General features: G+C 35.7%; 1 long non-coding RNA gene across 1 annotated transcript; it reads left to right on the top strand.

The window, feature by feature from the left end:
* The first annotated feature begins 1,622 nt into the window (after positions 1-1,622).
* Positions 1,623-3,300, top strand: LOC107214749. The gene is made up of 3 exons (XR_001525005.1): positions 1,623-1,709; positions 1,838-1,882; positions 3,111-3,300. It is a non-coding gene; the product is annotated as an uncharacterized LOC107214749 (long non-coding RNA).
* Positions 3,301-24,791: the final 21,491 nt, after the last annotated feature.

Here is a 24,791-nt window from a genome sequence, read left to right on the forward strand (position 1 = left end):
ATTCATTCATATAGTTAGATTTTTTTTTCTTCACTCCTCTCATAAATGTTCACAAATATATCTGGGCTTTTTTGAAAGCCACTGAGCTAATAGAAATTTCCTCCACAACAATCCCTTTTCTAATTGCTGATAGTATCTATAAATAGCATTCAGATATACAGTCATATTAAGCTAGTTAGGGTTATGTTTCTTATGGGTACTCACCTAGAATTTATCAATATTGAATTCCATTACTGTATCACCAATCTTTTGGGATCTGCCATGCTCATCTGTATTTTTGGTCATTCTGAAAATTCAGTAGTGCTTTCCAAATGTTTGGACCAGAATGTTTTCTGCACCTTTATACCATCACTAACTTTAAGGGGTCCAAAGGAATCTCCTTGCTTTACATTTCCTACTCCATATTTTTGAATGTTTAACCAAATTCAGAAAATCCTTCCTGCCTGTGCTATGACAGCTTAGTTTCATTAAGACTACAGGGAGGGACTTTTCTGAAAAACTTTCCCAAATCCACTTATCTCTGGCATCATTTGTACCTTTTTTGCTTGCTGATTCCTTCATAGAGTTTCTCTGGGGTGCATTACACCAGACTTCTCTCCACAAACGCTATGTTTGTTATTTTGATCCTGTTATTTTGAGCCTGTAACTCCAGGGCTGTTTGTTGTAAATTGCTGAAATTACAAATCCTTAACTAAGTAGTCTTAAGACCATAAAGCTTAATAGTTCTAAGACTAAATGGGTGGGTTTAAGTGCTTGTGGTATAAACCCTCATTCCTGTCAATTATCAGGCAACATTAAAAAATGAGACAGAAACTTTTGTCCCCTCACATACTGCTGTAGCCACAGGGATTGCAAATGTTCAACAGCAGTGCATTAGGGTATGTTTTTGTTGCTACAGCATCATTAATTGTGACCAAAAGGAAGAGGAATATTTATACTATTGCAAAAAAGCTATACTCAAGAAAGCTAGCCATTAGTGCCTGCAGAGATTATAATTACGTGACCTGGGATTAAGACACTGGAGGAAATATCTGTATTTCCCATCATTTTCAGTGTGCCTTGATTAGGAGCAGCCCCAGTTGGTGAGAATGTTCACCTTCCTGTGGTGAGATCCCTTTGAATTCCCTGTCTGGCCTTGACTTTTCTGTTGCTCATAGTCCTCTTTCTGAGAAATTAAACTCAACATCTGGGTATTGCATAAAGAAAATAAAACCCTTTTTCTGTCGTAATCCTTATCTGGAAATAGAAATGTCTCTGAAATATCAGTAAGAATTAGTAAAACTATCAACCATTTCTTCTTAAAATCCCCTAAATTGCAGCCAGAGAAATGCTGTGAAGCAGTAGAAGTCATGAACCTCAACCAACCATAGCTTTACTGATTTTCTTGAATCTGAATCCCTTCTTTTAAAATTACTGCCACATTTTGGTCTTCTAGTAAATGTTCAGAAGAATGTTCAGAGTATGAAAAATAGTACAAAGGTTTTCCATTCCCAGTAGGATTCAAATGGAATTTTAAGTGGGCTGACCACAGCTTTTATTTCTGCATAATAATTTGACATAAGGAACTAATTTACAGAAGTAGTTGAAGAGTAACCTTTTGTACAGCTTTTCCCTAGAGTGGATTAAAATACATTTATACCATTTTAGTTCAAACATGATCTTGCTAATGGAAGAAGTGGATCCATTAGCACAAGCAAAACTCAATAAGGGTAACCATACCACAGCATTTCATTAAAAATATGATTGTTTAATAATTAAATTGTGTATACAGTAAATATGTACCATTAGAATACTGGAGCCTGAGTAACACAATACTGCAATTTTGTTAATTTTTCAGACCCAAGAACCATAAATTCAAGCAAGTGGCAGTGATGAAAAGAAGGTACTGTATGTTTTTTTTTGCTTTGGAAATGATTTATTTGGCATCAGTATTGTATAAATTGTGATGTGTAAAATGATCATTAGGATTTTGTAAATCAGCTTAATTCAGTAAACCAAATGAAGTCATGACACATTTTTAGATATTGATTATGGACATTCAGAAGTTAATCTGAGTTACTGCCTAAACAAGCAAGAATGCAGTCTCCTACTAATTTTCAGAAACGTACTTACCATGGAGAAAAAAATGCTAGTCATTGTCAAACAAACAAGGTCAATTTGATAATAATTTGCTCTTGTGTCTAATGGATTTTTCATTGCATTCTTTGTTCTTAAGATTTTGCTGTAGTAAGGAATATGCTGCTATGCTCAGCAGAACAATTTAAGTTATTGACAGGTTTGTTATATGCCTAATTGTAAAAAAAAAAAAGAAAAAAATGCTATATGGAAAACAATAATTCTTTACAATAATTTATTACACTCCAGAGTCTTTTTTTCTCTAATGATAAAATATGATATGAAATACTATCTTACAGATTTTGAGTCCTACTCTTACTGTTTTGGACTAAAAGAAATTTAGGTAGATGCCTGCAGAGTTAATCTATGATGTGAAAGGAAGTATAAATCAATTTTATGGTTAGTATCTATTGTAATAGGCAGATGTCTCTCCATGAGAACATTCTTGTAAGGATACTTCCTAAGGTATCCAGTACAGCCTACCCCATTAATTGAAGCAACTATTGGTTTCAAATTAGCTCCTAGACAAAAACATTATGCTGGGTCTAGAAGTTTAGGGGTACTGTAGCAAAAGTGTATGTAAGCCCTTGTCCCTGGGGGTTTGGCAGAGTGTAGTGTGTATAGTTGAGGGGTGATTTAGGCACCCATTTCAGACAGTAATCCCTGTGAAGCTGGGAGCTGACCCATCAGGAGATGGTTTGCTAGATGCAAACTACCTTTTAAACCAGTGAAGGGCCTCTTACATGGCAGGCATCATATGTCTCCCTCAAACTATAGAGATTAAAACATTCTCTCTACTTCATAATAAAAATAATCATGGTCACCAAATGGCAGCTTGCTTTCGGGTAGTGATGCTCTCTCCCCTTATGATAGGAACAGTGCCAATTTACAGACAGAGGCTGTCTGGGTCACAGTGCTGATGTTGGATTCTCCACCACACCGGAAAACTGTCTTGTTCCTGCCTTCAGCACTGGTTTTGTGTTTTTTATATTTAGTTACACCTGACCAGACCCAGAAACCATCTGTGGAATGGGAAACTACATCCTGGGCATACCCTAACCATGAAGTTTGGGAAAAGCTGAATTATCAGGCTTCAGAAACTTTCTGATTGCTCAGTCCAATGAGACTGAGGCATGGAATATATGTTTTACACTGCTTATTTTGAACTTATTTTGGTTTTGGAGATTGTGAAGACATACCTTCAGTTGTACCGTATCTAAAAAAAAAAAAAAAAGGGAATCTTGATAATAAAATATTTAAAACTAAATATTTGTTCGTGTTGGAAGAGACTTTTAAAGACATCTAGTCCAACCCTTCTGCAATGAGCAGAACTCTTCAACTAGATCAGACACAGGTGCCTAAGGATATTTATACATGTAAGAGTTTGACAAGAGTTTGTTTGGGGCAAGACAGTCCTACATTTCGGAAGATCAAATCTCACCTGCAATCTAATTCAAACACTTTCTTGATGACCAGTAATACACTCAGAAACATTTCTTAGTGCTACATGGTAGCTGTGTGATCTACATCACTGCTGCTGTCCTAATATGCATCCAGAAAACTTTCCTCCTTAGTATATTTCCTGCCTGACAAGGAAAACAGCATCCTCATTGTAATGGTGTCTTCATTCATTAGTTTGTCCTTTTGGAAATCCTTTTCTCCTGTAAACATCCTATCCAGCCATATCTGTCCTCTACAAAGACATCTTAGTCATACAATTTCTACTCTTTCTCTTTGTCTCTGAAAAGAGCCTTAGATTACATTTGATCTTCTAAAGATAAAGTCTTTGGTGGTTACTGATATTGAGCTGTTATTGATAAACGTCTTTAAAGGTGGGAGTTCTTAAAAATGACTGTATGAAGAAAAAGCTGCCAAAATGTTTCCTAGTAATTAATAGCTCTGCACTGGGATGTACTTGTCTTTACCATATGCAGTAGCAGAAGGACAAGATAAGGAGGAATAACTTCTTATCACAGTTATATAAACTGCATTATTTATCATTCTGTCAAACTTCTCCAAACATAAATTTTCTAATGAAAACATGCCATAAATTTTAAGCTCACTGGCTTGGAACTCCCCCATTTTGTCATATATTTCCTCAGAGTGCAGTGTACATTTCGCTGCTAAACCAGTGCACTCAAACCATTTTATGCTTATAGTTGTTGGGAACTGGTGTTGGATAATAGACATTTCCACTTCCACCAGTTTGCAAATATGGAAAATGAAGAGTGACAACCTCAAGCATGGAAAAGTAGCATTATTAAAGCAACAGCACACATGATTTCCAATATTGTGTTGGCATTTCAAACTCATTTTTATGACCATTTCTGTAGCCTTCCTGCAATCTCTCTTTTCTATTCTCCTTTGGCTTCTCTCTTTTTATTTAAAGTCTGCTTAATCCTCTTTCTTCTCTTCCCCTGACATTACTTTCTTTCTGTACATATTATCCATCTAATTTCTATCTTCTTAACTTCTGTTGACTGTAGTTTCTCTTTTATAAATGAAGAGGATTCACTTAACTCTCTGACTTTCTTAGGGACACACATTTTCTGAAAGCACTTCCATGGTTTCTGGTATCTAAAGAGAGATATGGAGCCTAACTTTCCAGTGGTTAACCTGACCCTCTTGTTTAAGTAACTGGGAATAATGATTTTAATCTATTTTACAGAAACCAGCAGCACTGGAACTCTTCAGTAAATGCTTTCCATGGATCAGCTCAGACTGCTATAACTGCAACAAAATATATGTATATATTTATTTTCTTCAAACTAGAATGTAATTTCTATTTCCATTGTCAGATTATACCTCAGGTCTTCACTTTTTTCAAATTTAAAAATGTGTTTTGCAAGTTTTCTGTACCACTTTTATTTCCCCTCAGTGAATTGCCCGTGCAATTGCGCTGAAATCATGAAGGATAAATTTTGGTACATTAAACTATATTTCTATCAGGTTAGAAAAAAAGACTTCTCAAAAATTAACTTTATTAAAAAGGTACATTGTATAGTGCAAATAAGCTATACATAAATATATATTATTTTATAATGAAAGAAAACATTATATTGAAAATGGTTACATTTTAAAATGATGCTCACACACCTGAACTTAAAAAAAATTTGAAAATATGTAGTCTTGTTTTAAATGAGTCAGTTCAAACAAATATAATTCAGGAAAGAAGAAATAGGCAAAAATAACGAAACTACTATAAGTACAGTACTGAGTATGTTATCTCTTCTTTAAGACTTGTTGAAGTCTTAAAGAATTGTCTTGAATTCCACAAACCCTGGCCATTCCTGTCCTAACTGAAGGATGTCAAAATCAGTCAGAGATTGTGTCTTACTGCCTAAGATTAAGTTATGTAGGCTTGTTAGATGGAGTAGATATGGGTATTTGCTTGAAATATATTTTATATTTCATATTTATTAGATTTGAAACTATGAGCAGACTCTCAACAGTAATAGTCGATTTTATTCTATTTAAAGCATATTTAATTAAATATTTCATTTTTTACAAGCAAAACCTGGAAATACAGTTAATATCTACCACTATGGTAGGTGAAAGACTTAGAACGTATTTTTTCATATGAATATACTGGGGACAATAAACTATGTCTCATGGCCAAAAAGAAAACGAGATTGTGAAAAACTTTTACAAATAAAAAGAAATGTCAAGTCCATACTGAACATAAAAGGATGTAATATAATTTGTATATTACTTGCATTTTCCTGCTTGTAAAATGTAGATTTTATGAAAATCAGCTAAAATATGTATATACATTTTTCCAATTAGCTGAAATTATGCCAAAGTTACATTTCAATACAGATTCCAAAAAATCTACATTGTTTTTGACAAAAAAAACTCCCTAAAAGCAAAAGAAAAATAGGCCCAACAAAAATTTGAGTGACAGAATTTGAGCGAAAACTATATTACGCTTACCATTCAAGATGTTTGCAGATGGTTTCTCTCTGAAGCAACACATATATAAAGAACACAAAGTTATGACTGTTTGAGTCCTTATCTGATGTTTATATCAGTTAGTTCTTGTGGCAGGTGAAGCCACCAGTTGTGTCATCTGGCGGCTCACTTTGTGTGAGGTGATGCTTATTTAAAAGAGGTAGGTATGCAGTGCTCAGTGTGGGAGGAGCATCGGTACTCGTCAAGGGATCCGTGAAGCTCTCTTTTTTAATACCTCTAATCCAACCCCATTTCAATTCGGGCTGTAAATGCACCTTCCATACAAGAACTTTTTTTCTAATGCAATATCTTAGTTTCAGTTTGTCAGGTAGTCACAGGAGGGTACTTGTTTACCTATTTGCAGTGAACTAATTGCCTTTAATGGAAAATCTAAACATCACTGAAGAGGAAAACTGCCAAATTATGAAATTCACTTTACTAATAAATGTTTCAAAAATTAGAATTACCATATAAAAGTAGCGGACTGTGATCGATTCCTAATGTAATATGGAACAGTGTAAGAATTGCATATGCTTTCTCATTGAAATATAAATCTTTGTCTTCTGCACTTTATTTTTAAAGTGCCACATTATTGCTCAGTTCATTTGAACTAATTCTCAGAAGACTCCTTGGCCCCATCTGCATTAGACTGAAAACAAGATTACACAGTTCCCTGAAGCTGGAATAGTTACAGTGGTCAGCATTTTGATAAAGAACAAAATTTCCTTGTACTACCACCTATCAATTACATTGTCTTATCACATATACTAGAATACATAATAGTGCAGTCTGGGGAAAATAGCTCATCTACTTCAAGCTCTATCACAAATTTAAGTTCTGTGCAATTTCATATTCTTTCAGAATCCTTAAGCCTTGCTGATTCTCAAAGAAGGGATTGACTTGTGGTTCAGAGAGTGATATTTTCATGCTTTTCTATCATTTTGATAACATAGAAGCTGGACGGTAACAAAACCTTTAGAATAAAATACTAATTCTAAATTTAAATAAAGATTTATTTAAATTTATTTTTAGATGAAGAAATTTAGAAAAGTCTTCTAAATTGACATTGGGAAAGGATGACTGGGGCTTTTCATTCTGCAGCTCATCTTTGTCCAGCCTGCTGAAACCCACCAAGCATTGTCGCTCAGTCATGCTAGTACTGGCTTTGACCAGATTGCTTAGTGACTTGAGGAGACAGATGAAGCTTCCTAACTTTTCAACAGTCAAGCAACATGGACATTTCTCCCTGAAAAAGATGTCTAGCATCACTATTTAATTCTATTTATCTTTCTCTTTGGAGATGAAGTCTCTATCTCAGTAAATAGAAAGTAGATATGAACATAAAAATAGTCTTAAGTGCCAGTTGAAGCTTTACAGTGCCACATGATTATCTTTAAAAACATGGAACCAAGAAAGAATAGTCTTGACAGACTTTGTGAACTTACTAGTGCAGTTTGAGTTGTTTTCCAGTGCTGCTGTACAGTGCTTGAGGCATGAAATGTTTTGTGTTCATGGGCTGTTGTTACAGCAGATAACTAGATATTACAATGCATTGTTTTATTAATGTGGAATTTTGTGGGTTGTCAGCTAGAAAACCTAATTTTCTCAAAGTAAAAAAGTCATGTCACCATGAAATTTTCTTGGAGCAAACTTCAAAGTTAATAATGTTTTAAAAAGGGATTTTCACTAAATTCAGTCATCTGACAGCCCAATTATTCCCACCATATCATTCACCAGGGGAACAGTTTCCACCTTGAAACCTGTTAATTTTCTTGCCTCTATTTTTCTTTAATATCGTACTGCTTTCATAGTTGGGGATGTGTCTGTAATTCCCAAATTAAATTTATTCATGATTTAGGGATGATATTTTCCTCTTGGTCAACACCATCTTCTGTTTAAAGCTATCATTCCTTCCATCATTCTCTCTCTATATTCTGATTTACTTGGAAAAGGACAATATAGCCCTTTACAACCATGATTTTGTCAGACTCAGCAAACCAAACCATTCATTTTCTTTCCAAAAATTCCAATAGCCTCTTGAGACCTGCTCCTGTTTGTTCCTGCAGTTTCCAAATTGGCAGGTTATTGGCAGGGTTTATCCTCTGTGAGTTTTAAAACAGGCAGCTATGCAAGTAGCAGCATGTTCAAGAATTCCACGCAAATGTTAGGACAATTTCTGAACATTTAATGGGACTAATGAACTCATTGCACCATTTCTGTTGTCCTGAGAGTGTAGCCATACTTTTGACTACTCAGACTAGGCGTGTTTCAAAGGTGTCTCCCTAGTCTCCCTCTCTTTTTTCCTGATGGTCAAATTGATGGTCAGTTGTTCTAATATACCTCTGGAAGCAGGGATTTACAAATCAAGTGTGAGGGCTGAGAACTACTGGGACCCAAGGATATTTAAGCCCCTAATTCCTAGATACCACTCTGAAGCAAAAAGCAAGGAAGAGACAGTATAACACGATGAAGGAAAACTTCCAGGATACAACTATCAGCTAGAGGAGTACCTAGGCTGCATACATGTAGAAATAAATACTGCAACATGTTTTAATTACTTTGTCATATGAATATCAAAAACATTCTTTCAAATTTAAAAGCCAGTAAGTGCTACATTACAAATAAGCCCTGCTCAAATGAATAGTATTAGGTGCTTTAATATTTTTACCCGCTTTTAAGAATTCAGTTTTTAAAACTGACACTAAAGGATTAGGAAGAGTACCCATGAAAAGTTTACTTTCTTGTCTCAGAAGTGATACAAGTTAAGGGGGAGGTTGGGATGGAACCAGCAGTGCTCCATGAGTCATGTGTCAGCTAGTGATAATGTATACAGAGAAAAGCAGAAAAACACAGCAAAGTACACCGTATCAGACAAAGCTATCAGATACTATTACAGCATCAAAAGCAGATTAACAGTGGTAAAGTCAAAGCAAAGATCTTACATATGCCATCTACTGAGTACAGAGATGAGATTCATAGATTCGCTTTATAAATGTTAAAAAAAGTGAATAACAGGATAAAGGGAGCTAGGAGGGTATCTTCATATGGTGGTGCTGTGAGGAAGGGAGAGCAGAGAGGATTTAAGAAAGTATGAAAATCCTATTTAAATGTTTTCTTTCTTGAAGGCAAGTTTTGCTTTAATGAGATTAATTATAAACTGAAGATGAGAAAACACAGGTCATGCTCAGTGACAAAGTACAGCACTGTAAAAGGTGAAACAATTTGGAAGGTTCACAATTAGATTTTAATCAGAAATACTGTCTAAATAAATCCAGTTTAATACACCCTAGCTAATTTGCTCATTTATTTTCAATTTTTTCCTCTTCTAATGATTTAATTTCTGCTCTCTGGATTGGAGATACTGCACTGGATTTCAAAGCAAGAAGCAAGATAATTATTACTAAAATTACGTAGAATGTATATGAAGATAAAACCCATATTAAGTTCAAGCTTATTTTTTGAACTGTGCTATCTTCTCAATGAATATGTGACTTACATGGAAATACAGAGGGTTTTTAATATAGAATTTAATTATCGCTTCATTTAATTAAACTGTAATAATTTATGTCACATTGCAAACAGTGTGTTACACCCTTGGTTCTTGGATACATATTTATTTTTATTTAGGGAAAATTCCAATAGCTATGAATGCAAGTGAATTCAATGGGATGACAGTGTGAAATATGTCATCCAGTGTATTTAAGGCATTAGTATGTATTTTAAAGAATCCTAACATTTTTACAGAACTCCTTCAATACAGATCATTATGAAGCACCCCATCAGTTATTGCCAAACCAGAAGATATCTTTGAATAAAAATTCAAAATCCTTAGTCTCTTCTTGAGTGTGATTTCTGGCATTTATTAGAACATCAAAATTGTTCCAGTAATACAATGGCTGTTCCAGTGTTTGAGTAACTGATTCAGCACCAAGAACATTAGCACGCTCTGCAACTGCCCAGGGAAAGCAGGATGGCATCGAGCCACTCCTTTCCTAGCACAGGATTCTCAAATACTGGGTACATAAAAACATGTCCACTGTATTTTTGCAGTTTCACCAACCCAGAAAAACATAAAAGGATGCCCTCAATGAAAATGGAAACTGTATCTTTGATTTTAAAACTAAAGAGATTAAAGCAACTAGGACTCATTCTTCAATTCTGTAGCTATTAGTACTTGACAAAGAGTTAGGGTTTTTTTTCTAAAAGTCTACATTCATTGCTAAAAAAGTTGTTATGAATTTCTTTTCCTTTTATATCTAATCAGCTTGTATGGTTTCCCTGAGTATATTATATTTACCCTCAGAGAGATTCTGTATTTTTATTCAGGAATTAAAGCAGCAATCAGCATAGTTTACTTGTCTTCTTTCCAAATTTGCTTAGTTTCATATAAGAAACCTATATGTCAAAATGTATGTTTACATACATTTTCATACATAATCTGTATGAAATATGATTTGAAAACAGACTTTCAGAAAAGCTTCAGTTATACTTTGTCTCAGGACCAAGAAGGAGGTTAATTAACTATTTCAAATATTATTAGCTATTATATTTTCTGTCATCAAAACCTGCAGATTTTATGGGAGGATTTACAAAGGTAAAAACATGTATTAACATTAAGTAATTATTTAGTAATTATGTATTAAAACTTCAGGTTCTGCCAATGGTCACTTTTAAGTTGCTGGAAAATAGCAGATCCTATTAACAGAGCATCATAATAGTCATTTTCACTGAAATGACATTGGATTTTTAGGTACTGAAATAACTAAAATCTCTCATTTTATCAGAAACTCCATGATATGCAAATTACAGAAAATTTCTGTGTTAAGAGTGTTAAATTTCTGTCTTTCATAAGTACACAGAGCTCCTCAGGTTATATGTATAATACTAGATATTTATAAAATGAGAAGAGAAAGTCCAGACCTTATATCAGGGAAGACAGGAAGAAAAGAAAGAGAGGGAGGAAGGGCTGAGAGGCCAGGGGAGAGTGAGGCAGGTCAGGGGGAAGAAAAGGAGAATTCTTGGCCCCTACTGCTTCTGTACTGTCTCTTCCTCTTTGGCAATGAATGAACTGATTTGTATATTCTTATCAGTTTTTATAAGTAGCCCAGCAATCCAGACTTTTATGGTATTTACTTTATTTCCTATTAGTATGTTTCATGGATCCCCACAGGAGTAAATGGTAGAATGGTTTGGATTGGAAGGGGCCTTAACTTAGTTCCAACTCCCCTGCCATGGGCAGGGACACCTCCCAGAAGACCAGGCTGCTCAAGGCATCATAAATACTCCATTAAAATCAGCTTTGTAACTGTCTTAGACACTCTGAAATGCTTTACCTCTCAGCTTTTCCCACTGCATTGAACTTCCAGGAGAGTGTTTGGAGTGGCCATAGTGATTGCATTATTTAAACAGAGCAACAAATAGGGTGACAACCATATGCCAGTCAGTTGTGCTGCACAGGAAGTCACAAGACACCAGTATGTTTACATCTGGTTACAGGCACTACCACATCTGTTAGTGTGACTCATTCTGTTTAGTGAAGGTCATAAACCCTTTGAAAGAGAATTTTTTTCCCAAAAAATATTGTTAAAACTAAACCAAGATAATTGGTTACTCAGCAGAGAATGTCTTGCCGTGAAAAATGAAAATACAAGTGAGAGCTGCTGAAAAAATAAGATAGATTTAGAGAGATTTGTAAGATGTTTATGTCTAAAAGCATTTCAGATATACAAGCTGAAAGTCTGAAAATCCTGCATGTCTTTCAACTGAGTCATAATAACTGAGTTACCAGATGATGGAAAAATGGGCTCTAGGACTCCTCCATCAGACCTATGTCATGCCTTGCCTCTGTCAGAAGCTGCCTATCAGACTTGAAATACTGTCTGCATCTGTCACCTCCATATACCCTATTGAAGCTGGATGAGGATCTCTGTGATTTAAATATTTACATTGGGTCTGTTTTAATGTTTATAATGTTAGTAGAAACTTTATTACATGGATTGTGTCAGGACTGTAAATATTAGCTTGGATATTAATAATAGTCTTACAAACACAGTAAACTGACTTTGTTTACTTCCCTATTCAGTCTAAATTAAAAATTGTGTTGTTGGAAACAATACAACAAGAAGCAAATCCCAGCTGATGAAGTGTTCAGTGTTTCAGTTTCTTTCTGCACTTCCCTAATGACAGAAAAGAAAACCTGATATACAATTGCACAAAACCATCAGTCTGCTTATACCACTTACACTGAACTGATGACAAAAAATTATCAACTTTAAAGCAATAAAGCTAATGAACCTCAGTTCAGTGGAATGTCTTATTAGTGAAAGCAGCATAATCATAGGGTGTGATTCAGGATTCAACAAACTGAAGGAAAAAGAGGAACTAGAGCAATGTAATTAGAAAGTAGTAACAGTTATAGAAGAAAATAACCTGTTAGGCAGTCCAGTTTCAAGAGTAAAACTTTGATTGTTGTGGAATATCCACTTAGAAAGACCAATATAACATGACAGTCCCTTAGAGTTCCTTACAAATAGATCCACAACCAAGTGGATTTAATAAATTCTCTCAATACTATTTGCCCTAGCTAATGGGCTCAGTGTTTCCATTTAAAATCCACCTTAAACATCTTGATTTTGTTCAAAATGAAATCAATTCATTAATTTTGTGGATGTTACTTGTTCAGGAGAGAAACAAAGCTGGATCTCTCACAGTTAGTGACTGAAATTCTCACCCGATAATGTGAACTATATTCACCATTTTTTTTTAAAAAAAAGTATTTGCATATGTGTTTTGACCAGAGATTAAAATGTTCCAAGATTTAGCATCAAGAGCAAAATATTTATACATATGCATTTACAAATTTATATTTAGCTACATAAGTTGCTTTAAAAAATGGGGTCAAGGTGTGTAGTATGTTATACAGCTGTATATATCTGATAGTAATCAGCTCCAAACTGTGTGATGAAATCTTCCATGAAAAAAAAGGCTATTCTTAAAGTTCTTCAGAAAGGCAGAAGAAAATCTTAGACAAGTCCAATATACAATCCAGATGGACAAGTATTTAATTTTTTTAAGAAGAAGGCAGTAGAAAACTGCAGCTAAAATGTTGCTATGACTTGACAGCCCAACAGCTGACCAAGGCCTGTGGCCAAGGACTGCACTGAGAAATTTCACGTCAGTGATGTTGCTGTGCATTAAGGAAGATGGTAGCACAGTATGTGAGGGAAAAAAACCCACCAAAAAACCAAGACTAAATGCAGTAATTTTATACTGAATTGTGAATTGATTGGGTTAGGCTACTGAAGAGTAGGTGCTTGAGCACAGGAGAACCTGGAACAAGACAATCCAAGTACAGCCATTGTAGGCAATATTCAATTACAGTGCAAGCACATTCCACAAGCAATTGCTAAGGAAGAATCCAGCTGTTATAATCATGGCTTCCTGGCCCTATGCACAGCACAAACCCACAGATCTCACTTCACCTGCATTACAATCCAGGTCAAAAGTAGGATATAACAGGTAGTAGGAGTAAAGAGACAATATAGCTAATCTGCACCTTTGTGGGTTAGTGATTTTTACTGGCCTTTGCCATAGCAGTATTTTCAGATTATAGTCTAAAAACATATTTTTAAAATATAATGGCTTCTTTATAGATTTTTTTTTAGGTCACTAATTACAGATCTTAGCAGTAACAGAAAATTCCTTATCTAGTTTGTGCACTGTGTGCAGTATAGCAGTGGAAAATAGGCAAGGTTTTACTAGCTTATTCTATCTAAAATTGTTTCTTCTATCTTCAACATTTTTTCTATCTAAACAATTTTTTTTCTATCTAAAATTGTTGTATTTTTGTTTTCAGGCTAAAACCATAATACATTTTTGCACAGGGCATTATATACCCATGGCTGATTTAGGTTGGTGAAAGTCCTGTATCTCCAACTTTTCCCCAAACCAGCAAAAAGTATCCAACTTTTCCATGGATGTCCTGGACAGTGCATTAAAACCTAAATTCTTCCAAATATCAGAACTTTTAACAAAAACACTCAGGATAGCAAAATGGATCTTTTGATTTGGACACCTGCCTGCCATTGACAGGATTTGAGTTCAGTCATCTGCTCTTCCAGTGACTCCCTAGGGTGACAAACACAAGCCATTAGTATGTCAAAGCCATGAAGACTTTTAAGACTGTCCATATTTTCTCTGGCTGTGACACTGGCATATGCCCAGATCCACCAAGACACCTGGACCTGAAATCTTTAACCCCGAGGGAGTTGTAAATGTCTTTCATCTGAGGTTTCATTGAAGTTCTCAGCTGGCTGATCTTTCTGCATACTTCTTCCAAGAGTATGTTGTGACTCTTGGATCTATAATGTTTTTGGTTAGTAGCTCTTAGAATCAGGAATATTATCTCCCTTGAGTACATAGGTCTGTCAAATAGACAGAGAGCCAGATTTACCAAAAATAAGAGGTTTCAGAAGATTTTGCAAGCATTATTTTCATTCCCCACTCTTTTAACTGTGCCATGCTGGCCTGAGAGAAATTGCCACTTCCTCCATGAGAAAGGATTCATGTAGGGATTCATGTAATCCATATATGTATTCATTAAAATCCACGGCATCTCTGGAGAGACTTATTCATCTGATGTATGTTCCCCATCGCACATGCTTGTTCACATGTACAGGAGAATCTGTTCCATGATCTTACCAGGCACTGAGGTATCACTAACTAGTGAGTAGTTTCCAGGGCCATCCTTTCCACCCTTTTGAAAAATGGGCTTTTTTCCCTTTTCCCAGTCACTGAGGACTTTGCCTGACGGCCATGACTTTTCAAATATCCTTGGGAATGGCTTGGTAACATCCACCGATTCTCTCAGGACTCTGGGGTGCAACTCATCAGGTCCCATGGCATGAGATATACTTTGATTCATCAGGTGGTCTTGAACCTAGTCTTGTCCTAAAATAACAGAGACTTCATTGTCCCTGCTGCTGCCTTAGGGTTCAGGGTCTTGAAATGTAGGAAGAGAAATTGCCATTGAAAACAGGTGAAAAATGTGTTGGGCTCCTTAGCTTCTCTCCATATTGGTTGTCGCAATTTCTGTCATATTGTTTTCTTTAGTCTTCACTTTCTGGCCAATGTACCTGTAGGAACCTTTATTATTTTTTTCATCCCTTGAAAAATTCAGCTCATGACTTAAAAGCAATATAAAGTTTGAAGCCCAAATCCATGAAGACAGTTCGTACTCAGCATCACACTGGCTTCAAAGTGAGATGGAGTTAGGAATGGACTTAGGTTTTTAATATTTGGTAGAGCTAGGTCTTTGTCTCATACATTATTCAGTCAACATAATAAAGAATAAGCCACAGAACTTTAGCTATTAACTTTTCTTGATTTTTGTGTATTGTCTGGAAAAGAGCATTCAAAATGCATATTCAAAACACATTCTTAGTGCCTTTTCTTCCAGGTTTTTTATTCTGCATTTCAAAGTAGTTGAGAATTTAGTTTAATGTTACCATGTTTTTCCCATGAGCTAGACTAAGTAATTCTGGCAATTTAAATCTTGATTCTGAGGTATTGATGTGGGCAAATACAACATTCATTATACTTTCTGCAGTAACTTGGAAGTAGCTCCAGCCATTAAATCTTGTATAATTGAAAAATTGAATACAACCTAGGATACCATGGCTTCATATCTTTTGTGCATGTTCTATGATTTAGAACAGAATGTCCCCATCCAGCACTATCACTGGAGATATTCAAGAACCATCTGGATACAATCCTGTGCCCTGTGCTCTAGGATGACCCTAGAGCAGAGAGGTTGGACCAGGTGACCCTCTGTGGTCCCTTCCACATCTTCTTCGCCCTGTGACTGATTATGGAGACTGAACTCATGTAAACTTTGGTTGGAAAAACACCAACTATAATTTGCAACCAGGATGAGCAGGTATTTATGCTATCTGCTGGCATGTTTAGGGAACTGTCATGAACAGCTGTATTAGTGCAACAGAAAATGTTTGTAGTGGCAGTGACTACAAAATCATGAAGCACCCCATGGTCATCAACTGTCCCCTTACCCACCATCACAAAACCATCTGGTCTCTTATGATTTGGGCTGAAAATACCTACATGCATTTCTTATGGGGTCATATGAGAAGTATCACGTAAGTGCTGCTTTTTTTCTCCATATATTCTAAAAAAGTATTTTGGTTTTATTTTTTTTTTTCTCCCAATTTGACTTTCTAGCATAAAGCAAAAAGTAACAAAACTTCTGAATAATGCTTTGATGTTCAGTATTATGACCCAGGATAAACAAAGTGAAGAACCAGAAACCATTTGAAAAATTGAGCTTAAAAAAGGAGTTAAAATTAATAAAAATATGTATTGGGCTAACAGTGCATGAGTACACAACACATGGCACTAGCAATATAGAAGTACATTCATGATGTTGAGGAAACAAAACAGTCAGGTACTGGGACATGATCTTTGGAGAGACAGTAGAATTTCCTGGATGGTTGGTCTGGTTCCGATTGCGTACGGATCCCTCTCTTTGGCCGGAACTTTGGTCTGGTGATACAGACACTGCTGTTACAGGGTGTGATGTACTCAGCTAACAGATAAGCTTTCTGGCTTTGCTGCACTCCACAGTGTCTAACACAGGCCAGAGTGTTTCTCTGGTTTGCTATCTTTGCAGCCCTGCTAGCGGTGCCAAAGCCCTGCTGTGTGGATAACAGACTGGCAGTGAATTCCATAGGTAAGAGGAGCTCTAGACCATCACACCCTGACCTTCCTCTCCTCTGTGGGAAAAACACTACTGTTGTAGCTGCAGGTACTTGAGCAGCCTGCAGAGGACTTCTGGTCACTGTTTTTCTATCAGCTGCCCTCCAAAGATACACCTCAGTCTCACAACTGCTTGTTCTGCGATTGTGAGACTTCATGTCAATACTTACAGAGAAAATTTGCATCAAAAAAGACAAAAATATCAAGGTCTTGTGAGACAAAAACTCTTCGGTGCTGTGGTTTTCATTCAGCAAATAAAACACACCTCAGAATTTCAGTTCTTTCAATCTTTGTCATGTCAGTGTTGAAATACAAGAAATAATCAATTCAAGTGTGGAGAATAGTCCCACCTCAAAATGGAAAATATCCTATTTTCATTTTCAAAAAAAAAAATCCCAGATTTTGCATTGTAAACATCTTGCCCAAATTTCTAATTATTACAATATACACAGGAAATGTATTGGGCAAAATAAAAAAAAATAAAAAGCTTTCTATTGTAAAATTAACTTGGGCTTGAACTACCTGTTCACAAAAAATTATTACCTTTTCTTCTCTATTTCAAACTGAAAAGAGAAAATAATCACTGTGCTATAGGCATGAGTGGGAGCAGCACAAATGCTCCACCAGACATTACAGCAGTGGAGGGCTGCTATCTTGCACCCCTGATAGGGAGTTGTATTCATGCTTGACTGATTTCTAGTTCAAAGTAATCTACAAGCATTGAGTTTTTCAAATATCATACTGAGGTATAGGGAGCTGTTATTCTTCCTGTTGGCTTTACAGCTGGCATGTGAGACTGGGCAGAGAGGTCAAACAACTTATGCAGGGTCATGGAAGGAAAAACTGTTTCACTGCAGTATTATCTTTCAGTCCAGTGCGCAGAACACCTCAGTTATTTTCTTATCAACCTAATATATTTGGGAGAGTTTTCAACATATCTCAATTTCAAAAGGAAAAAAAGACACAACAAAAAACCAAACAAGGAAACACCTGTTGTTTAATAGTCAGCCTCTAAATGAGAAAGATGTCACTTTTCTAAATATCTCTTCACATATTTTCTCTTATATTTGTACTTTAAATGTCTATTTATATACAGTGAGACTATAATTCTTACATTACTGCCAGGTGTGATGCACTAATGGGTTATGGTGGAATAAGAAAGGCAGTAAATTTTCCAGTGCTTCTTTTACTTTATGTTGTTTGGACATAGCCCATTTTCAGGAGATCTACTGCCTCATCCACATTTGAGTGGAAATGAGAGAGATCTTACATTAGCAGAGGATGGAATACAGTGAGAAGATGCCACGCTCCTAGCTTTCTGTTTAGTTGTTAAATCTCCTTGCATGTTTTCACATCCATAGGCTCACACTTTGGAGCACCCTTATCTTTTTGCAAATCCATGTATGCATTCCAGCTCGGCAAAAGCCACGTCCATATTAAGTGTACAGGCAGTGAAGTGCATGTATGGAACATTTTCATCCAAATGATCCATAAAAGAACTGTCAGACCTAGAGACACAATTTATACTGCTGTCAGTGAAAATAGAAAAGCAGAAATACATCTTGCAGGCTGCAACTATCCATGAGGAATCAAGCTGGCATCACACAGTAAATCTGAGTTCATAGTACCCATGCTTTTGTTTCCCCTCTCCTCCTCATCGTAGAAAGGAACACAGAACACTTTTAAACTGGAGTGGAGGAAGAAGACAAAATGGCAAGAAAGATATAGCAAAATACTACAAAGGAGAAAAGCTATGAGACAAAATCTGTTTCACTGGTTCACAGGGTATCTGCAGTCAATAATGTTTCTGCTCAACCCACATGAGGGTACTCAGATGTGAGCCTTCAGCTCCCTGAAGGCAAGAAAGTCCACCAGAAGACCAGTGAAACTGAAGTTTCTGCTTTATTCTTTTGTTCTAGGGAATCTTTCTCTGAAATTCTGATTAAACCTCAGGCATTTTGTTTATGTCCATACCTTCTTTTGTTCCCATAGGGTCCATAAAAGTGCAGTACAGTTTTATTAACTGATATTCTGGTTTTATGAAATGTGCTAAGAAGGAAGATACATTTTGAACATATTTTGAACACAAATTTAGTCTGTAGTTGTATCTAGATAAAAACACACATTGCCTCCAACCTAAGCACTTCAATATTTCTAATATTTTAGTTATTATAGCATCCACATTTTTAATCATGGAAGTCTTCAAAAGTGCTTAAGCAGAATGCCTTTCTGTAGCTTGATGTCGATGAGTTACCCACAGCAGGATTTGATCAGAGCAGGGTTTACAATGTACCAAATGCATAAAGTTAAGGAGATGCTGAAATTGAAGACCAGCAAACAAAGGAGAGTTCTCCAGTGCAGATACATTTTCTAGTAGAAAGAATTTTCTATGCTTCTTTAGGGATTAGGAAGAAGTTACTTAAAACCAACTTTGAAATTCTTCTGACCTCAATCACTGTGCTATGACCACTACACCACTCATTCTTTCATGTTTTTTGTTGATTTTGTTTTGAAGTGCCTTACATTTTGAGTTATTTCAGTCTCAATAATGTCACACTCACCAGAATAAATTGCCTTCTGTCACTTGATTAGAATGCAGAAGGACCCTATAAAAGTTCATTAAAATATCTGAGATTTTCTTAAGAATTCAACATCTCACTTCATATATATCCATATTATTACTTCTATTTTATGCTAAATAAGATGAGAGGAACACTGTTGTACAATGTGCAAGTAAAAAAGGGCAATATCTACATGTCTGGTACCTTCCCACTGAAGTTACAGAGCAGATTTTCCATTTAATATATGTGAGGATTAAGCTTTGCTGCAAGCATTTCTTCTGACAGACAGGAAGCAAGGCCGTTATGAAAATTTCCTAATGGTATAAATACCATTTCCAACTGGATTATTTGTAGCACATTCATAGCCTACAAGCTGACTTCTTAGAGAATAAGAAGGGTTTAAGTCTACTCAAGAAGAAGCACAGCTTTAAGATGAAAGAAGATACATTTGTTAGGATGTTAGGAAGCCATTCATAACTGTGTGGGTGTTGAGGCACTAGAACAGGTTTCCCAGAGAAGTTGTGGATGCCCCCTCTCTGGTAGTGCTCAAGGCTGGGCTGGATGGGGCTTTGAGCATCTTGTTCCAGTGGAAGGTGTCCCTGCCCATGGCAGGGGGCTTGGAACTACAGGATCTTTAAACACAAAACACATTATAATTCAGTGATACGCTATGAGGATGTAGCATATTGAACCTACATAGAAAAATGCAGGCGGATAAAACTCAGCTTAAAGAGTCTTCCTCAGCATCTGGGCTCTTTTGCTACTATTTTAATTTTTGACTATAGGCCCTAGGCTCTTATGGTATTTGACCCCAGAAGGGGTTTAGAACATAAAATCTGGGCTAAAGCACAAAAACTAATGTTTTTACATTTAGGCCTTTAGTAGATTGACCCATTTTGGACTTAAATCTTCAGAGTTAAATTGAATATGCATTAAACATTAAATGTATAATTGTATACTTCTGGCTCTTTTAAAGTATGCTTACTGTGCTTCAGCTGCATGGCCATAAGAATTTGCTTTTTTTCCTCTAGAAGGGCTTCAACAAAGAGTCCATAGAGTACTTGAATCCTAACTGCCTTCTTGCTTAGCCTTTTGAAGCACTCATTAAATGTGGAATATGGATTTGGATGCCTTCTGCACTAAATTCACTAAATACAAGTTTCTATTAAAAAGCTACTAATGAAGGAGTGAGTAGTACAGTAAAACAAAGTTAGAGAGATGCTGTTTCAAATGAAATGGAATGTGACAGCAACATTTTGTCAGGAGCCCAGGGTAGCAAACATGGAGAAGAGCCCAAGCTCACCTCCTGGACTGGGTCAGCCACAGGAAATAGGCAAACAGATTATTAAACTGAATGTTGTAGGAAAGACTGTGTCAGAGAGAAGGCTGAGCATCACAGAGAATGACAACAGGACAGCTGTTTTGTGCATGAGCAGAAGTCCTGCCAGGCACCCACCTATGAGAGGCATCTTGAGGCTATTTCTTGTGCTCATGGTGTGTATTTTAGTGGCTAAACTCTTTGGTTCATTTGCCATCTTCTGTTTCGCCAATAGACAATATTTTGTGGACTCTGCACTTTATTTCTTTCTAAACATCTTCCTCACCCACTCAAAAAGGAATGATTTCCTGAAGTAGTTTACAAAAGTCATGAAACCCAGGAAGATGTTTGCAATTATGGCTGAAATCATCAACCTAAGCTATTACACAAAACCTCAGTTCTCTGTGGCAACACTGGTATTAGGGTTTAGTTGCTTTTATTATGGAAGTTTGAAATGTCTTCCTTAAAGCTTTTATTGCCTTATAAAGCAGAATACTTGATGTACTACAGAACTTCAATTTTAAAATGTTTTAAAATTAAATATATTGAAATGTCTAGCCTACTGTTCAACAAAAAGAAAGAACATTATTGACCACTTAGAAATTTAATGCTTACCACAAGAAACAACAATATCCTTATGGCACAAAAATATGATTTTAAGGGACAGTCATGAGCTCAATGGGCTTTTTTTCCTGCACTGTATAAGAGGTAAATAGTGTCTGAAACTCTGGATACAGAACAGGAAAACAAGATTATTAGAAATAATCCTTGCTTTGCTCAATGGCAAAACATATTTATTCTGGAAATAAATAGAATCACAGCAAGGAATAGCAAGGACCGATTTTCAAGATCATAAATATAATGAATTTATGTTCTATTGGCCTCAATGAAAGTTGACAATACTGTCATTCTTTCTGTTCATTGCTGAAGTGTTTTATGGCAGTTATCATCAAACCAAAGGCATGGCATAAAAATACCTGTTTTAATACAGAAGTCTGAAGAGATGTTGTCTTTTACTTTACTGGGATTTTGTGTGGTTGATTTCCTCTCAGTTCTCATAGTGTGATGCAGCAGTATTAGGATGGGGCATGATGAGCAAAATATCTGACTGATGATTCTTTGTTTCATACTGGCTTTGTAGCTTTAAATATTCTACCAGTATACTCAGTCTGGACTATGAGCCACGAGACAATGTTGTATTTTTTCTGTCTTTTCCAGTACATCCAACACCTTGCTCCATTTCATTCAGTGTTTTGAAATAATTTTTAAATGTGCTTATTAAGGTTTTCTTCTTTCCCATCTATTTTTTAATTTACTGTAATATAACTTTATCATTGTTAATGAGGTGAAAATGCAAAATGCTAATAAACACTTTAGAAGAATTAACAGCCTCCTTATTCAAATCCCTTTTCTGCATCTCTCTTTTAGGATCAGTCTGCATACATGCTGTCTAGATATTAACTGGATATCTCTTTAAAATGTTAATGGAAAATATATAGAAAAATATACATACATAGAAAGTAAGCTGAGAAATAATTTAGAGTCAATTTTCATACATGTTCAAAAGCTGAAGTAACTCAGAAATGCAACTTTCTGCCTTCACTCCTGTAGTGCCTGCAAAGTGCTCTAAGATGTCTCCATACACATTTGCTATTCATCTTCGTGTTAAACACTTTTGTGTTAAATTTGCTGCCAACTAAATTGCTTTTCCTAGTAGTTTGTAAACACATCTGTCCAGCACAAAAAGGAAGCCAGCAGTTAATTTCACATATTTCTAACAAATGTTCAGGAAAATGTTACTTGCATTCACAATTGATCTTGCCGAGATATGGATGAAATTCCTTTTGGCAGTTAGGACTGTCCTTTTTACACACTTGCCCTCTGCTTCTTACTAAAAGAAGAAAAAAAAAAAAAAAGAGATTTTCAAAGTTTTGAAAACTCATTTTTCTTTAAAAAATTCAGAGAATTGTAAAAATAAAACTGTAGATATTTCTAATATTATTGTTTAACAATAATCACTGATTATTAAAACTATTATACAGCCCAAATTACAAAATACGTGGATGTTTGGTATAGATGATATTTCCCTGTTTCATGTTCATTCTGAAAGCATGCTCATTCATATATCAATAGTATTTGTATGCTAAGAAATGTGTTTCATTTGCCAAAGACAGAAACTACTACTATAAATATTGAATTCCTTTGGCTCCTGATGGTCATTTTCCAATTACTCTGCTTTTCTATTATTCCAAACAATGGTGGTGAGAAATAGAAACAGCAATAAGGTTTTGATAAAGCTGTGGGACAATAAGTAAAGAAAGGGATTAGTTTTGATAACTTTTTAAAATTAATATTATTTTCAAAGACACAAACTCATCAATATACTTGCATTCTCTACATAAGACTAGAAATAAATTAGACTTCCCAAATACCGATCTATACAGGCTTAATTACTTTCAAGACTCCTTTTGTTTAAAGCAATTCATTAGCTTCCATATTAGGTTTAGCCCGTTGAGCATGAGCTGGGAGAGTAGACTTAGACATGTGATATGGGACAAGCAAGAAAAAGACAAAAACGTACAGATTCATGAAATACAATATTTTCTTTTTTTTTTTTTTAATCTTTTAAGTAAACTAAGAAAAAAGCATGTACAATCTGTTTAGCTTTGCAGAAATCCTTTCATTAAAGTCCACTAAAATATGCATTCATCGTATTAAAATGAATTTTGCCTATCAATTTTCAGGGCTCAATGCACTGAACAGTCAAACCACACCTCTGCACTGAAGGTACACTTTAATTAAATAAAAATATATATTTAGTTTAATTCCTCAAAAGGCCCAGAGAAGTGGGTTAAGACAGGCTGTACAATGTTTAGAAAGGCTGTCAGAGATGGGTTGCTTTTGCTGCTCCTTCTTGGAGTAGCATCACTCACAGGTGGTTACGAATGAACTGGAGCATAAGAATGCTCTTTTCTCACAGATGTTTAAAGCATCCTGCTCTTTTCTCATCTCCCTTTAGCATTCCTTCTTTTGCAGATTCAGGCACCCCTATTACAAGATACCCTTCACAGCATCTGTACAATGAACAATTTTATCTCAGGACTTTTGGCAAAACTCACGCTTCCTAAAGGCTGTTTTAAAACTTCACCCAGGATGATTTTATTCCTGTCTGTGGAACAGTAATTTTACAATTTCCTTGTGAATGCACTATATTTCAACAAGGAGATAGTGTTTTCTGAATGTTTTCCTTGTGATCAGTTTGATCCCTGGAACTGCCATCTGCTCAAAATTGTCAGCCACAGTTTACATTAAATATCTGGTTTCAGCAAGCAGCGCATAATCAGGAACCATCCTCCATCTCCCTTTAAACAAAACCCCTATCACTTTAATTTGGAGCATTCAGGCTTTACTAAAAAGTAAGAACTAGTTAAATATAAGGAAAGTTTTATAATGCTGCTTGGCAGTTTGAATAGATTGCTCCAGATGTATCATTCTTATAGTGATTTATGTCATAATGTATTATTTATTCCCCTCCAACCTTAGTTAACCATCAAAAAAAAATAAAAAAAAGAAGAAAATATTGCAAGCAATACATTAATACAACAATGTACTTGTGAAGAAGCACTCTCTGATTTGAATAAATATTGTGAGAGTTACTTCTGTCAAAGAAGCAAGATTTTTTTTCTGATGTCTTCATAGTTTTGCACCATCTAGTTTGATATGAAGCACCTTGTTCCTTCTCATCCAACCTGAATGCTGCTGCAGAGGAGTTCATCTGAACCTGGCAAATGGGAAAGAGCCAAGAGGGTGGATGCAGTCCCCAATGCCAGCAGGATTGTGGGATGGGAGCCAAGAAGGCTGCTGGGATGCTGTGGGTAGGACATCACACCCTGCACAGAGGTGACTGGATAAAGGATGCGTTCAACTCCAGCCCAAGAATACCTTGTGACTAAAAGGGAAAAAGAGAACTGTGATTAGTAAAGTTAGAGATTTCTAATATTTATGCAGAAAGAAACTGTCTTAAAACAATATTTAATGGGGTTTAAAAATAAAATTAGTTTAGAAGATCCAGCTGC

Source organism: Parus major, chromosome 2 (assembly GCF_001522545.3).
Source record: "Parus major isolate Abel chromosome 2, Parus_major1.1, whole genome shotgun sequence".
Taxonomy (NCBI): Eukaryota; Metazoa; Chordata; class Aves; order Passeriformes; family Paridae; genus Parus; species Parus major.